Source organism: Protopterus annectens, chromosome 3.part1 (genome assembly GCF_019279795.1).
Source record: "Protopterus annectens isolate FY-2018-M chromosome 3.part1, PAN1.0, whole genome shotgun sequence".
NCBI classification, from domain to species: Eukaryota; Metazoa; Chordata; order Ceratodontiformes; family Protopteridae; genus Protopterus; species Protopterus annectens.
The window spans coordinates 665,346,487-665,363,224 of NC_056732.1; the positions used below are offsets into that span (position 1 = coordinate 665,346,487).

General features: G+C 40.4%; 1 protein-coding gene across 4 annotated transcripts in view; it reads right to left on the reverse strand.

Annotated features, from left to right (window-relative positions):
• ASAP1 (ArfGAP with SH3 domain, ankyrin repeat and PH domain 1) overlaps positions 1-16,738 on the reverse strand; it is a 2,547,392-nt gene that overhangs the window by 384,845 nt on the left and 2,145,809 nt on the right. The window lies entirely within an intron of this gene.

The following is a 16,738-nucleotide window of genomic DNA, read 5'->3' on the forward strand; positions in this document are numbered from 1 at the left end:
AAAACAAAAGACTGAATCCCAAAATACTGAAAACTCAAAATACTGAAGGATGGAATTTGCCCCTTCTCCACTGTTGTGCGATCTTGGAGTTGCTATACATAATTAGCAGAGGGTGTGGGGGGGCACAGCCTCCCCAAATAAGTGGTGCAGGGGGGCTAGACCCTTGCATTAAAAATGTTTTCTGTATTCTGGGATTCAGTCTTTTGGTTTTTCAGTCTTCTGAAGTAGACCCTTCTAACTATACAAACTTTCATTATAATATGTACACTCAGCCTACCAAAAGGATTGTAATTAGATTAACTGAACTAACCTATATATATGTAGTTCTTGATTGCAAAATTACTGTTGTAAATGAATATCAATGGCTTATATATCACCTTGTAACTTTGTAAGCTACACACCCACATGTAAATGTAATGACCACTGTACTTTTATTTTGTCAAATGTTTTTACTTTGTAGAGCTTTTCTCCCCAGGCCTCCAGTGAAAATGGGTTCCTGACCCAATCGGACTTTCCCGGACAACACATGTCAAACAAATAAAATAAATAAGTAAAACTGCTACACTGACTTCTGACACAGTTGGACAAGGATACCTCCACGTTAGCAAGTAAAAGAAAAGGGGACATAGGAATGGTAATACAACAGATAAAAGTAAAATAAAAAAGACACAATTTTTATGCCTTTTTTCACACCTGCATGTGATGACCATCTGGACTGACAGCTCTGATCCTGTCCATTCATTCCTCAGTAGGGTTAGAGCTTATGGTGATGTGAACATCACTCAGGCAGACATAAGGATATTTTTGCTGTACATCCCAATTTTCTTCTACATGCCACGTTAAGTGTTACAGTGGTGGTCATGTACTGGGAACAGGTCTCCACCATGGATTCATTAGCAGTAGATTCTCCACCAAGGCATAACCCTCACCATCCTCCCAAGGAGAGGTATGGTGGTAATGCTTCTTTATTCTTCTGTTACCTTTCCCATCCTTCCCAGCTCCTCCAGCATGCATGTAACTAATCAAAATTGGTTCAAATGAGTACCAGTCAAACTCAACTATTAGACAGAGTTGGTCTGCAAGCAAAAATATCTGACGGGGGTCCAGAGACCATCAGATACTTTGCAAAACAAAATTACAGTAGGCATGCTAAACACTCAATTATCAAAATAAAGCATAATTAACTTCTACAAAATAAATGAAATAGTATATATTTTGTGATGTGTCACTCTAGTCTATATTCAACATCTCAACAACTTACATCTGTGCTCCCCAACAGCAATTTCCTAAGTACCTTAAGTATGCCTGCTCTTTCCATGACCCAGTAACACAATTTGAAGGGCATCACAGAATGAGTAATAAACATTATGAAACTGATCTCATCTAATGAAGCTGCTTGCCCAAATGGCTTATAAGTAAAGGTATACAACCAATTTCTAGCTAAGGTTCTTCTAGAAGTAGCTACTATTAAGACTAACGCCTTTCCAGGAAAATGTGTGCATTTATCTGTATAGCTGACAACCAGAAGACTCTCAACCCTGTTGGAACAGTTAATAAATGGCAACTAATGCTACTACATCACACAGAATATTAGCAAAATCCTTGGTTTCTAAAAACTGTGTGTGTGTGTGTGTGTGTGTGTGTGTGTGTGTGTGTGTGTGTGTGTGTGTGTGTAGGGGGGCGCATTAACATTAGTTTTACTTAACAGCCGATACTTCACAGCATGGTTTTTTTAGCACAAATGCAGTACTTTGCATTTGTTTGCAATAAACCTTAACTTCCATCTTTCTGCCACCCATCCAGCCTTTCTAGATAATTTTCTAGGCTATTCTTCCCATCTCCCACTGCTGCACCTACTCTCGTGTCATCCACAAAAGGGGCTGCTGCTGTTCTTTGATCCCTCAGTTATGTCTGGAACACACATACTGAAGAGCAGTGGACCCAGGACAGACTCCCCTGTGGTTATACATCAAAAAATGAAACAAAATCTGCAGAAACGTTACTCACAAAAGCTGATCATTTACAGAACGAAATATTAATGCACTGACAAGGAAAAATGCACAAAGAAAAAAAATCATAAAAACACGCTTAAAAATATTCCATCTGCTTCAGTCATAAGCAACTCAAGTAAGAAAACAAACTAACTTTTATATGGGGAAGGGGTAAGAATCGCACTCTCTACCTCGATAACTAATCAAGTTTTAAGTTTTCACAACTTAGAGAAAAAATAAGCTTCCTAGATGAGGCAATCTTGGGGTTTACATAAACTGCAACTCTGAAGCAAATTACTGGCAATTGTTTGTCAAATAACTGTGAGACTGAGACAAAATGTTTTATGAAGAAACTTATACCTTCAGAACTTCAAGGACAGGTGTGCTATAGTGTTTGTCACTAGACTCCCAAGTATAGGTACCTGTGCTTGTCTGGCAGATAGCGCAGAGGACTAAGGTGCTGAGCTGTTAATCTACTTCTTGTGGTAAAGGGTTTGATTCTCTCAGCCTTCATTTGCCTCCTGTGTGTGACATTGAGCAAGTCACTTGACCACACAGTACTTTGAGATAACTGGGAATTTGGGCTAGGCTCCTTAATGGTCCCCTGGTCTACATGCCCTGTAGTTATGTACAAACTAATGGAATTACATGAGAAGGATTGTCAAACATGCTTCCCAACAAAAGAGTGCGGATCCCGATGAATTCAAAGATCTCTTTTTATCAGGCCCCATCTATACTCCTTAATGCAGCTCTCTGTTTAACATGAAAGGAGGAAATCAAATAAAAGCAGTAGACCCTTCCCCTTCATGTTTTGGCAAGAGGAGATAAGGACACTTGAGGAAGTACCCACAAAGAAGAAAACACAAAAGCAATCCAGTAGAGTAGAGTAGAGTTTAACTTCATATTCTACTGATTTTAGTACATGATTTAGAGCTAAACTAGGATCCTTCCCCATAGTACCTTTTATACCCAATACCAAAATGCCAAACCTTCTGATATAGCACAACTAGCCAAAGGGAATTTAAAAGTGTTACTGCTCAATGCCAAAAGCCTAAACAATTAATTTTATTTTATTTATTTATTACATTTTTGACTGGGAAAGTCTGACTGGGCGGAGACCATTTTCAGTGGAGGTCCAGGGAGAAAAGCACCAAATGATATACATTACTTAAAGATTTATACATAGTGTAGAAAAAACAGCATTTTACAAGTGTATAGAGTCTAGTGAATAAAGACATTCTGTGAAAGTTTATTTTGGTACTGCAGTCATAAATAGTAGTTTGAAAAGTCTACATAGTAATAGAATAATTCCAGATACTACAGTAAGGCGCAGATACATATTGTCATTTGTCAAGTCAGGATAAAACATACGAGCATTCGTGGATTTGTTCAAGCAGCTTTGTTATATACAAACACATCAGGATTGAGGCTTAATAACTTTAACTTAAACTTATAAACAAACTAGCTATCACACTCACACATGCTCACTCTCTGGCTGCACTCTCAAAATGGCACTGAAGCTAGCACGTGCTTGCTATTTATATGCACATGCTGACCTTGAAATGCTTCTTAGAGGTACAACACACACTATTCTACATCCTCCATCTTTGAGAAAGTCTTGCACTATTGACGACATCAACTGACATGCAATTAACACAAATAATTCTTTCTCATGTGATTATACAGAACTAAATATATACAGACAATTATATCCAGGTTGCTGTGTATTTCACTCTAGGTCTGGAAATATTACCATAGATATGATAATGAAACTTTGAACATGCAAATACTATTGCCAAAAGTTTTTTCTCAATTTGAGCATACTGCATTTCAGTTTGTGTAAGAGATCTAGATGCATAGGTGGTCTGCCTTCTTGAAGAATAACTGCGTCAAGACCAAATTTTCAAAGCATCATAGGAAAGAGTTACTGGTTTACTGACATCATGGTAACTTAATGTAGGTGGGGTGGCAATTTTCTGCTTAAGGTCTTCTAATGCTCTCTGGTGTTCTTCCAACCACAACCATGCAACACTTTGTGTGTCAGCTCTTTCAAAGGCACTGTCAACTCACTGAAGTCTGGTATAAACTTGCCTAAATAGTTGACCATACCAAGAAAACGTTGTAGAGCTTGAAGATTATCTGGTGCTGACATCTCAAAAATGGCTGCTTGCTTGGACGGGTCTGGTTGCAAGCCAGTGCTATTAAATAAATGACCTATATATGTAACTTCTGGTAGTCTGAATTTGCACTTCAGAAGCTTGAGCTGCAAGTTCACTTCACGTGCTCTGTCTAGAACTCTTCTAAGGTTTTTGTCATGCTCTGCTTCACCATTGCCATCAACCAAAATATCATCTACTATTATGGCACAAGGATGACCCGAAAAAATTTGCTCCATTGCACGCTGAAAGACTTCATTTGCAGAATTTATTCCAAATGGCATCTTGAGGAATCTATATCTTTCAAATGGGGTACTGAAAGTAGTCAGTAGTGAAGATTTGCGATCAAGCATCACTTGCCAAAATTAACTTTTGCAACCAAGACAGAAAAAACAGTGGCATTCAGTATTAGGGCTGTGACGTCCATGACTGTATGCAAAAGTTACTCCTTGCTTTTGATCCAAGGGGAGCGGCTCCCTTGCTTATTTCCTAGGAAGTCCGCTCCATCTCAGCTTTTGGGGAGAGTTTATGGCCACACTCTGTGCATTTTCTAAACACTGGCTTGGGGGTTTCAGCCATACTAGGAAACACACACATCCCAAACAGCACCCTGTAGACACTCAAACACACACATTACGGGGAGGGAGTGGGAGACCAGAGGGGGACTACGCTAACTACCACAAACTACTTTTAACTTTAACTTTTTTTTTTTTTTTTTGGATCTGATGGATAAACGTGGTATGGGGAGGTGAAAACGTAAAAGGATGGGAATAAATTTAGCTTAAACTACCGCAAAAAGTCACTTACCAAAATACAGCCTGGAGCTCTGAGACCACAATACGAGATCTGAGGGAAGGAAGGAGATGGGAAGCATTATGGGTAAGGGCAAGGGTGTAGATAGGCATACTCCGTGTACTGACATAAGTAATTGTTTTTTCTGAGCATCTCTTGCAAATGTCAACACTCAAAAAGCACAGGATGTTTAGGACTGTGTAAATGGATATTCACAGTATAGCAGTACACAAAGAATTCTTGTGCAAAAGGAATACACCTCTAAAACTATCTTTTTATGGAAATAAATTGTAACAATTGAAAATAATGTGTTTCTTTCCATGTATCTGGGGGTAGCATTTTGAGGGCTGAGTACATTGTTAAACTGACAAGTGGGTTGTGGGGCAGCAACATTAGGTTTGAGTACAAAATGTAAATCTCTGGCTACACCCCTGGGTAAGGGGAGGAGCTTGGAGCTCGAATCAGATGCTAGTGATGCAGCCGATTCGGATCCGAATACCCACAGGTTGAAGACCAAATGAAGTCAACTACTTCAGATCAAAAAGTTAAAGTAATACACGCATGTAAAACGCACTAAAAATGTTTCACATAAAACATCCCTGTACAAAATAAAAATGTTTGTTCATTTACATTTGTCTTGGTCAAACCTCCTATTTAATACAACTTTATAATTTACATTGTTGTTCAACTCAGGGGTGTTGTAGGCATTAAACAGTATTTGCTACTTGAATTCTTTAAAATTCAACTCACCCTCCCTGTACCCATTAAAATCACTTGGTACAAAATCAATTACTGTGAAAGAATACTTCTTATAATTTTTACATACTAAAGCGTGTTTTGCTAAAGCATTGTCCATATTTCCCATTTTTATGGCATATAAATGTTCATACATCCTCTTTTTTAACTGTCAGTTAGTTTTTCCTATACAAAATGTGAAACAGGATGAACACTTGGCTAAATATACAACATAAACAGAGTCACAAGTGAACTTTCCCGGTACATGCCATACTTTATTACTTGTGTTCACTTCAAAAAAAAGAGTCCTCTCCAATGTACCTGAAAAAATTACAGTTGTAACATTTGAAAGTACCTTTTTGTTTTTTCACAATGATTATTATGCAAATTGAATAATTTTTTATTGCATAATTGCATGGATATTTCACTATATATTGGCACTGTTTTTTGAAACAGGTGTTCTGATGAAGACCTTTGTGTTTGGTCGAAAGTGCTTAACTGTATGAATTTGTGTTGATAAAATATTTGAACATTCATGTGGTGTCCCCTTTGTTCAGCACAGTGGATTTCCTGCTTTATTTTCATTTTTGTATTACTGTTTTGAGGCAAGTGAATGTTTTTTTCTTTAAAGGGAGATAAAGAGCACAATTCAATATACAGACATACATTTCAGTGACATTATATACTTCAGTAAGCAGTTTTATACAACATATATAATAAAGTTGCAGAAAAGGAGTATCCTTTTATGCTTTAGTTTTTTTTTTTTGCTAGTCAGCAGCTAGAGTAGCAGAGTAAAGACTGGTTAAAGAAGGAGAAGGACCGAAGTGACAAAGTGTGAAGAAGGAGGGGAAAAGAAGATTCTATAGGAGAATGAAAGAGGGATGAAGTGGGAGGGGTAGGGGGTACTAATCAGTTATGCCAATGGAGTGAGAGTATAAAGAAGAAGGATTGTGTGAAAGAGATGACAGGGAAGTAGTTGAAGAGTAGGAAGAAGTATGGAATTATGGTTTAGTCTAGCGGTACTTACCCAAGGTTAGTGCAAGGGCAGAGACAGATATTCTGCAGGTGTAACTTCAGCTTCTATTTAAAATTTTTGAGATGTTTTTGAATTTTTAGACAGAGAGGTATGGTGTTCCATGCTTTGGTGACACAGTTTGAGAATAGATGGTCATCAGCTGCAATTCTGGATTTACTAATATGGAAGAGCAGAATTTGGGTTGAGTGAAGGGGTTGATTTGGTTTGTATGGCTGGATTAGAATAGACAGGATGGATAGTTTGCAGATTTATAGATTAGGTTATCAGTAGTTGCAAGATGGCAGTAAGATAGTAAGTGGGGTAGTTCAAGCCAGTTTAGTTCTTTAACTGCTAAGTGGTGGGATTTTGTGGGTGATTTACTGCAAATTTTGCTACTTTGGGAGAGTACTGTTCGAGCTTTGAGAGCTGACAGACTTGCAAGTTGGTGAAAATAGGAGCTGAGTAGGTTAGTGTTGGGAGTAGTAGGGTAAAAGCTACGTCCTTTCTACTTTGGTCAGTGAGGAAATTTTTGACAAAATATAAGGAAGCCACTTTTTTAACAAGAAACATCTTTATTGAATTATAACTTATGATAAGCAATCATAAATCATATCGACATATTTTTAGGTGCAAACATACATCACATATAATCTTCTATACAGTCCTTGTTAATCAAACATTACATAATTCATTCATTTCCTGCCTTCCCTTAAACCTCACTCCTCCTCCAAAACATTATTTTGCATGTACTCTTCACGAAATGACCATTTTCTGATTTTATCAGGTATGAAATAATATCGTGTAAATAAAGCCAACTTTTCTTGATTACCATACCAATTATATCCTTAAATTTCTGAGTTTTTTATTTTCTTTGCCAATGGTTCTAAATAATATGCAAATAACAAAGGGGAAAGAGGACACCGCTACCTGGTTCCTCTCTTCAAACAGAACTTATCAGACAGGAACCCCCCACACACACTTTAATGTTCACCTCCAATTCTTCATACATTGCCCTACTCACAAAATTCCATCTTATTCTGCTGAATACTTTCCCTGCGTCAATACCCACCAACAACAGTGGTATTTTCTTACACTCTGCTTCCCTCTGGGTCATTAATGTTCTGTTAATGAGTACAGAAAAAAAAGCATCAATGTGGAAACACAGGAGTCACAGTTCAAAATATCCAAAGGTAAAGTAGGCAGCAGGTAAAATAAATCCAAGTATGGAAACAGAGCAGTCACAATTCAAAACGTCCAAAGGTAAAGTAGGCAGCAAACAGAAGGCAGTAGGTAAAATAAATCCAAGTTTAATGCATATACAAACTGGTAAGCGCTTTCACTATGGAATCATAGCTTCTTCAGACCCTAATGAAACAACATCTTTACGGCTAAAACTAATAAAACAATTTAATAATTAAAGCTGAACTCACTGAAGATATGAAACCAGCAAAAGGAGGTAAACATTACTTTTTCCCTCTCCTTCTGCCTTTTAAAACAGGTTTCAGGGGTATAAATTCATTTAAGCCTAACCCCCGTATGAGAGTGTAGTTTGGCTATCCACCTTGCTTCACATCTCTCTGTTTCATTTTCAATGTTGCCTAACCTAGCATTCTCATATATAACATCTAACACAATAAAAGAAAACCCATGTGCATTATCTTGCATCTGAACATGTTTAGCCAAGGCATTAACAGTGTTACCTTTATTTAGGTTCATAGATTCACAGGTAAGTACTAGGCTACCTACCCAAGGGCATTTATAAGCCTAGCCAGAATGTGTTGGCTTTCGCCACCCTCTTAGATTAGTTCCCTGTGCCTCTGTCCAGCAGAGCCATCAGTTCCCTGCGCCACTGTCCAGCAGAGCCATTAGTTCCCTGCGCCACTGTCCAGCAGAGCCAGTGCAGTGATCCCCGGGGTAAATTTTCTGTTTCTCATCCACCAGTCAAGGTTTCTCTTGAAGAGTGTTAGTGAAGGGCTCTGCCTGATATATACTGGAATCCTGTTCCAAAGCATGGGGAGTCTCTGGGATAGGAATCTATCTCTCCAGCATGTCCTATTTATCATTGTGGTGAGGTTTATATCTCTAGAGTGTATGGCTCTCTGGGATTTGTTTTTTTTTTTAGGTGGAGCATGTCCATCAATTCTGGGTTGGACATGGCCTTGTATGTCAGGCAGAGATCACCTCTGAGTAAGCGGCATGCAACTGAGTACAGCTGGAGTTTCTTGAGTCGAGCTGCATAGGGCATCTGTTTGAGGCCAGTAATCCTCTTGGTGAGGTACTTTTATGGCCTTTCCAGCTGTTGCAGGTGTCTTGTAAGGTACATCCCAAATGGGGCGTTGTATTCTATGATGGGTCTAATGAGTGATGAGCAGAGAGGCACAATAACCTCTTTTGTTCTAGATGCGAACCATTTTGTGATTAGGTGGGCCACATAGAAGGATTTTCTAATCACCTTGGCAATATGATTATCAAAGGAGAGATTACTATCTACTTGGATCACCAGATCCCTTATTACATTTTCTGTATTTAGGGGACTACCACCTATGTGGTAGTTTGCGGGTATTTTGTTTTTTCCAAAGGGGATGACTATGCACTTTTTGGCATTTAGCTTGAGGCCATGATTTTGACACCAGGTATCCGTCTCAGTGAGACCCATCTGAAGGGTGTCTGTATCAGCCGGAGAATAAATTATGGCCCCTAGTTTGCAGTCGTCTGTGAACTTGGTCAGCCACAGTCCTCCTATGCTTGCTTGTACCTCTGAGAAGTATATACCGAACAGGAGGGGTCCTAGGACTGAGCCCTAGGGGACGCCACTTGTAACCAGTTTAGAGTCGGATGTGGAGCCTGCAACTCTCACCATGTGGGTTCTATCCATGAGCCAGGTGGCAACCCATCTCGTGATGTAGGGGTTTATGTTCAAGCTGGTGAGCTTGTCTATAATACTAGAATGGGGAATGGTGTCGAAAGCCTTTGCGAGGTCTAGGTAGGCTGTGTGGACCTCCTTTCCCTCGTCTAATGCCTTGGTAACCATCTCAAAGAAGTCCACCAGGTGTAGGAGGCATGACCTGCCCTTAACAAAGCCAAACTGGGTAGGGTCCAAGGTTTGGAGGTTCCCAATGTCTCTGTTAATGAGTTCCATGATGATGCATTCCATAGCCTTGCAGACCAGTCTAGTCAGGCTTATAGGGCGATAGTTTCCGGGGTCGTTGTGACTCCACCTTTGTGGAGCGGGATAACTGTTGCTGTGCGCCACTCTATGGGTACGTAGCCTGTAGAGAGGCTGAGTTTGAACAATGTGTTTAGGTGAGGGATTAGTTCATTTTGGAGCTCTTGTAAGACACAGCCTGGGACCCCGTCCGGTCCCACTGAAGCTGTGTTTTTGGCTTTGGATAGGGCTGTTTTAACCTGTGCATCGGTGATTGACGGGGCCCTACATTCTTCTGGTATGCTTAATGGGCCCTTTAGGGGGTGAGAGGGGGGTGAAGTTTGCACTAAACCTGTCTGCCAGAATGTTTGCAATATCAGTCGGTTCAGTGTATTTTGTGCCATTCTTCACTAACTCAGAGCAGATCTGAAAGTTTCCAATTAGGTTCTTGACATAGCTAAAGAACGCTTTGTGGTTATCTTTGGAGTCATTGGCAATTTTTCTTTCGAAACGAGCCTTGGATAATTTAATGAGGGATCGTAGTTTCTTGCTGATACTGATCAGGGAAGTCTTTCCTTCTTGGGAATTTACTCTTTTCTGTACTAGTTTCCTCCTTCTGTTGTACAGCTTGTTTATGGCAGGGGTCCAACAGACTGGTTTCCTTTTCTTGGAGGAGTGAGTCTTGGTTTTACATAGCACGATCCATGCATTCCTGCAGATGCTCATAGAGTGCCTTTGTAAAGGTTTCAGCAGCTTGGACAGCATTGTTCTTTAGCATGGGGGTTGTGAACCTTTCCACCTCAGTCTTAAGTAACGTGAAGTTTGCTTTTGAAAACATTTTCATGGTGGTTTCCTTGATTGGGGGTGGAGGCGGAATGTGGATATCCTGACTGATTAGTCTATGGTCTGATCTAATCAGCAAGGGGTTGACCTCCGGTGTGGAACACCGGTCGCCCATGTTGGTGATGACCAGGTCCAATATGTTGTTCCCCCTGGTGGGGGTGCTGACCAGTTGATCCAGGGCGTTCGAGTTTATAAATTCTAGGAAGCATTGGGCAAGGGAGTTAGTACTTGAGTAGTTCTCCCAGTTTATGTTTGGGTAATTGAAATCACCCAGTATTAAGGTGTTTGGTAGGAACTTCATATTTCCCAGTATCTCCAGAAATGCGGAATGGGGGTCCTGGGCCATGGTGGGTGATCTGTAGCAAGCTACAATTTGGATTGCAGTTTTGCCCATTGTTAGTTGCACATGGATGATCTCTGATGCATTGTGCTGTGCCACTAACCTGGAGGTGTGGGTATCCTTGATGAATATGGATACACCCCTGCCTTTTGTGTTTCGGTCTTGGTTCTGTGGCCGAAAGGCATGGTATGAGTTATAGCCTAGTAGTGCTGGGGTGCTCTCAGGAGCCTTAAACCAGGTTTCTGTTACTGCACAGATGTCGATGTTCTCCATACTGAGGAATGCCTCGAGTGCATGCATTTTGAGGTTTAGACTTCTGGCGTTGAGTAGCATTACCCTCAGTTTTTGGTTACTTGTGCTATTTATGGTGGTGGGTTTGTCTTTTGGGCCTTGCCTAAAAAAGGCACTATGGGGGCGGCAAGATCCTTGGCCAGTATTCGAAAGCCTAAGGGTGACAGGAGCAAGCCATCTCTTGCGAAACAACGTGGCTTGTCGAGCATGTCATCCCAGGTGGACAGACACTGGATCCCCTTTGAATGACACCAGAAACTTAGCCAATTGTTGAAATTGATAATTTTTTCTTTATACTGTGGCATCATTCTTGGTGAGGGCAGGATGCTACTCAGGGTCAGGGTCATACCGGCCTGGGCTACATGATCAGAGAGCTCTTCCATGTCTCTTTTCATGTAGTCCAGGGAAGTACGTCTCAGGTCATTTACACCAACATGGACAATGACAGAGCTGTATTTGTACTTGTTCTGGAGTGACCTGAGTGCTTGTGTTATGTGGCGGATCCTGGCACCTGACAGGCAGTTAACTGTAACCTTCTCCTTGTCCAGCCTAGTTAGTGGGACATCAGTATGCCTGACTATAGAGTTGCCTACTACTAGTGTGTTGGGTATGTTATTTTGGGTTAAGGGCTGTGATTGCGTGGTACACTGATTATGTGAAGTATGTGTTTCATGGTTGGTGATGGGGTGTGGAGGTTGCTTGGATGTCTGCTTTGGAGGTCTCTGTTGCTTTTGCAGATATTTATTTGGAGCCTCCGAGTATGTTTTCATGTATTCATGTGTTATTTGCCGGTGTTGGTTTATTACGTCTATGTGAGACTGGTGGTGTGTTGAAAGTATTACCCTTCTCCTCTTGACTGTCAGTTCCAGTCTTGGGGTGAGAGAGCTTTGCCTCCAGTTTGGCTGTATAATTGCATCTCTCGCATATATTAGTGTTTGGTGGTAGGAGGAGAGGGTTGTCTGTGTACATGAGGCAGTTGTAACATTGCCTCAAAATGCCCAGATTCACCAGTTGGACTGGAGAGTGCACCGGAAACTGCCCTTTGGATATGCCTGAATAGGTAGAGTAAGCTGTTTTTCTGATTGGCTGGTGGGGACAAATAGAGAGCCTTGTCCTTCTAGACAGTATAGGGGGTCTAGTGCTAGGGTTAATTAGTGCTTGCTATGAGTTTTAAGCAAGTGCTTGACTGTGAAATGAATGGTTTGAGTGCTAAATTTGAAGGTTTGTCTAGTTCCAAGGGAAAAATTGAAGAGTAGACTTCGTGGAGCTGAGAATAGTTTAACTCTAGCTAAATGGTGCTACCCGGTGCACAAAACCGCACAAATGCGGTTTTTATAGCAGGGAAGTGAAAGAGATAGAAATTACCCCAAAATGGCTGATAAACTACTAACTTCTGGGCTGAAACCACTCCTCCAGGGACAGATAGGCTGCTCAAAGCTCCCCTCTCTCACAGGTGAACAGAGAAACTTCCTTCTATCCAAGTAAGATATGGGCAACACAGAAACTTGTAACTCAGCCCTGGATTTAGCAATAACCTGAAAACTGGACTATACTAGTTCAGAAAGGCGGGTAACAAGTATACATTTTTTTCCAGAAAATAGAGTAGATACAATCAAAACAACACTTTAAATGCACAGAAAAGGCTATCGCACTTTAGTGTGTAGCCTACAACAGTTAAACAGATGATTTAAACACAAAAATGACTTAATCCAAGTGCAGGCAGCAAATAAGTACAATATGTAGCAATAACAAACTTTTTAAATCACAGATTCGCTAAAAAAAACTGGCGTTTTAGGCGGAATTAGTTAAGACAGCAAGAAAAGCAGAAAAGTGATACTTAATCACTCCAAAGTCACTCTTTTGTCTCTCTGCTGCTGTAGACTCTGCAGAACTCCTGGAAGGCACTTGCTGAGCGGAATACAAGAGTAAAAACTGCGCAAATTAGGGTTTTATAGCAGGGAAGTGAAAGAGATAGAAATTGGCCCAAAATGGCCAATAAACTACTAATTTCTGGGCTGAAACCACTCCTCCAGGGACAGATAGGCTGCTCAAAGCTCCCCTCTCTCACAGGTGAACAGAGAAACTTCCTTCTATCCAAGTAAGGTATGGGCAACACAGATATATATATATATATATATATATATATATATATATATATAAAATCCCTAATGCATTCATGAAACCGACGGTTGGTTTTGCCAACAAAAAATGAGCTGCATTGCTCACAGTTAGCTAAAAAAAATAACGTTCATGGTGTCACAGCCATAACATTTAAAAAGTATTCCTTCCCTGTCTGTGGATGAACAAACTCATTACCCTCTCTAACATACTGACAAAAATTACAAGTACCACACTTTTTGGTACCCTCTCTCCGTTGTCCATAACCCAACGTATCCGTGTAACACAACAACCTCTTTAAATTCACCATATTCCTGCAGTAAAACTTAGGAGATGTGCCAACTAATAATTCAACAGATGAATCAGAAGTTAAAATATGCCATTTCTTTTTAATTGCATCAGTGACCTTATTTATGTCTCTGTAAAAAGTCATAGGGACTCTTTCAGATGCTGTCCCTTCTAACTTGTCTATGTGGGTCACGGGTGGGGGTCATAAAATAAGGTCTCCCAACACCCTTCCTAAGCTAATGGACACCACACATACGTTTAGTTATCTCAGTCGCTTTATACCCCCTATCCTCAAAATCATCCTTCAGGGTCACAATAAATTCCTCAAAGTCCTAGTCTTTGACATGTAGCCTACAGGCCTTTAACATTTGTCCCTTCATCACATTCTCAAACAAATGGTTAGGATGCATACTGCTACGATGGACAGAACTCGGTTTGTAACAGTCCTTCCTATAAAGGCTTGTAATAAGTCTATTACTACCAGGGTCCCTCCTCACCATAACATACAAATAGGATATTTCAGTATGGGACTTAGTGGCAGTGAACCGCAAAAAGTCTGTAGTGGAATGAAGATAGCAAATGTATTCATCTAATTCCACTATGGAGTCAGTCCACACCATAAAACGGTCATCCACAAACCATTGGTAAAATTTTATTTGATGACCCCACCATCTTGAACTTACTAGAAACCTGCATTTCCATACGGCCATAACTGCACTGGTGTAGCTATTGGCACAAGGTGTGCCCATAGCTATGACATGTTTCTGGTGGTAATGTCTTTTGTCAAATGTAAAAATGTTACTCTCCAAAACCATCTCAAGGAGAAATACAATACAATTAATCTGCCTAGCATCCAAATCACTTCTCATTTCAATAAAATCCTTGACCAATAAAATACCTTGCTGATTAGGTATCACTGTAAACAGTGATACAACATCAAGTGTTACCAAAAGGAAACTAGACAGAAACACATCATTCTTGGAAAACTCATACAAATCAAAAAGAAATTGCTGTGTATCTTTTAACACAAAAATATGTGCCCAACATCGGTCTCAACCTTTTCTCTAAATAAATGGACATAGGTTCAGTAAGCCACCGCCCCAGCAAATATAGGTCTAAACAGAGGATGGCTTATGTTCTTGTGAATCTTGGATAGATCCTGAAATAACTGTATGTCAGAGAGAGTAATGCATTTGTTCATCCACACACAGAGAACAAATACCAGAAATCTGGTAACAATCCCATTTAAAATGCTCCATCATGCAGACAACAGTGCTCTAAAAAAAAAAACAGTTTTTCAAAGAGGAACTCATGGGAAAAAATTTTCTACAACACACCCCAGAGCCAAAGGGGAGTGAATTTGAGAGAAGTAAGCAAAGCACTCTCCAGAATCTAAGTCAACCTCCTCCTCAATGGAATCAGAATCTCTAGGTGTTTTAGAAGGAGTAAAGGACCAGGGAAACTAGGAAGGAACAGGCAATTCCTGAAGGGGTTTCAAAACCATAAGGGCTTTAAAAAGAACTTGAATAAAATCATGCCACTCTTTGTGTGGAGCCTTAATACAGGAGACACATGTCTGGTTTTCTATTTCTTCTTCAAAGGAGCATCAGCCCTAACAAACCTAGCGAGTTTCGATGCTTGCCTGACTTCAATAAGGGAACCAGAGACTTCTTCTCTAACTAGAATCTGGGAATCCCCGCAGGCACCTCAAAAATAATCAGTCCAAGTGCTCTTTCCTCATCTAATGCAAACGTAGGCACAGCTTCAGCAAATGTGCAGGTAGTTAGCCCCATGGTGGTCTCTGACTTGGTCATGACAGAGAGGGCTTTTGGCAGAACCGGACAGTCCTCAGGTTCTTAATCCAACCTACTGGAGATGTCCGGAAGAGGCCATACAGCAGTTGAACCTGTAATTTTCTTTTTTAATTTCTGCTGAATGTTGTGTTGAGGGAATACTGACAGCTGTGTAAAGTTTTTGGAACAAAAGTCTGACAAATCTCACAGTGAGCATGGTCATGGGTAGCTCCAAGACAAACAAGGCACTTCTCATGTCTGTCCTTATAGGGAATCTACAACCACATTCACATTTTCCCTTCATGGTTGACATGAAAAAGGTAATATGACCTAAAGAAAAATAGGAGGAAAACACCCCACTGGGGTGAAGGCTCGGTAGCTATATAGTGGCATATGACTACAGACCAAATTATAAAAGTGGCGTTTGGACTGGCAGCAAAAATGTCCTAAGGATTTGGCACTTGTATGTCATTTATGTACCTTACTTTAGATGTAGGACTTACATCTGATGTACTGCACCTGCAGCTTTAGTCTGTTGGACAGATGTTCAGCTATTCTTGGCCGGATACCCCTTTAGTAAGGAATACTGTAACAGTGATACAGGAAGACATTCACTTATACTCATTCCAAACAAAGAATCCTCTTACATGAACTAGAAACGGTCTTTGTAATCTCTACAGATCATAACAAATAACCATGACAATAAAACAACTTCAACACCCACACTAAACAAACACACAGGTTCATAGATTATGAACTAGATTAACGACCACGGGGGGGCCTTTTTAAGCCTCGCTATGCATCCCAAATCTCTGGCAAGTTCTGGTACCTTGGCAAGTGTAAGCACAGGCTTCGCAGATGAAACATTTACAAACAGAGGCCTGAGAGATGAATCATTTAGAGGCTGTCTTTGTCCATTAGAGACATAGGTGTCAAACCACGGATAAATTAACTATTCCTCATCCAGTTGTTCAAGATGCAGTTGAATTGGGTTGGGGAGGAACTTTGCTTCACATGGATGGGGAGCCTGTTGCAGAGAAGAGGTAGTCTCTGTGATATAGACATGTCTTTCCAGCAGGTCCTATTTATATTACAGGCAAGGTTTAAGACTATAGAGCAGGTAATTCTGGTGGTGTTTGTTTTGCAGATATGCAGGAGGTACATCTGAGTGCAGTCTGACAATGCATGCCAAGTGTAGACCTGCTCTCAACAGACTGTAGGAAACAGAATA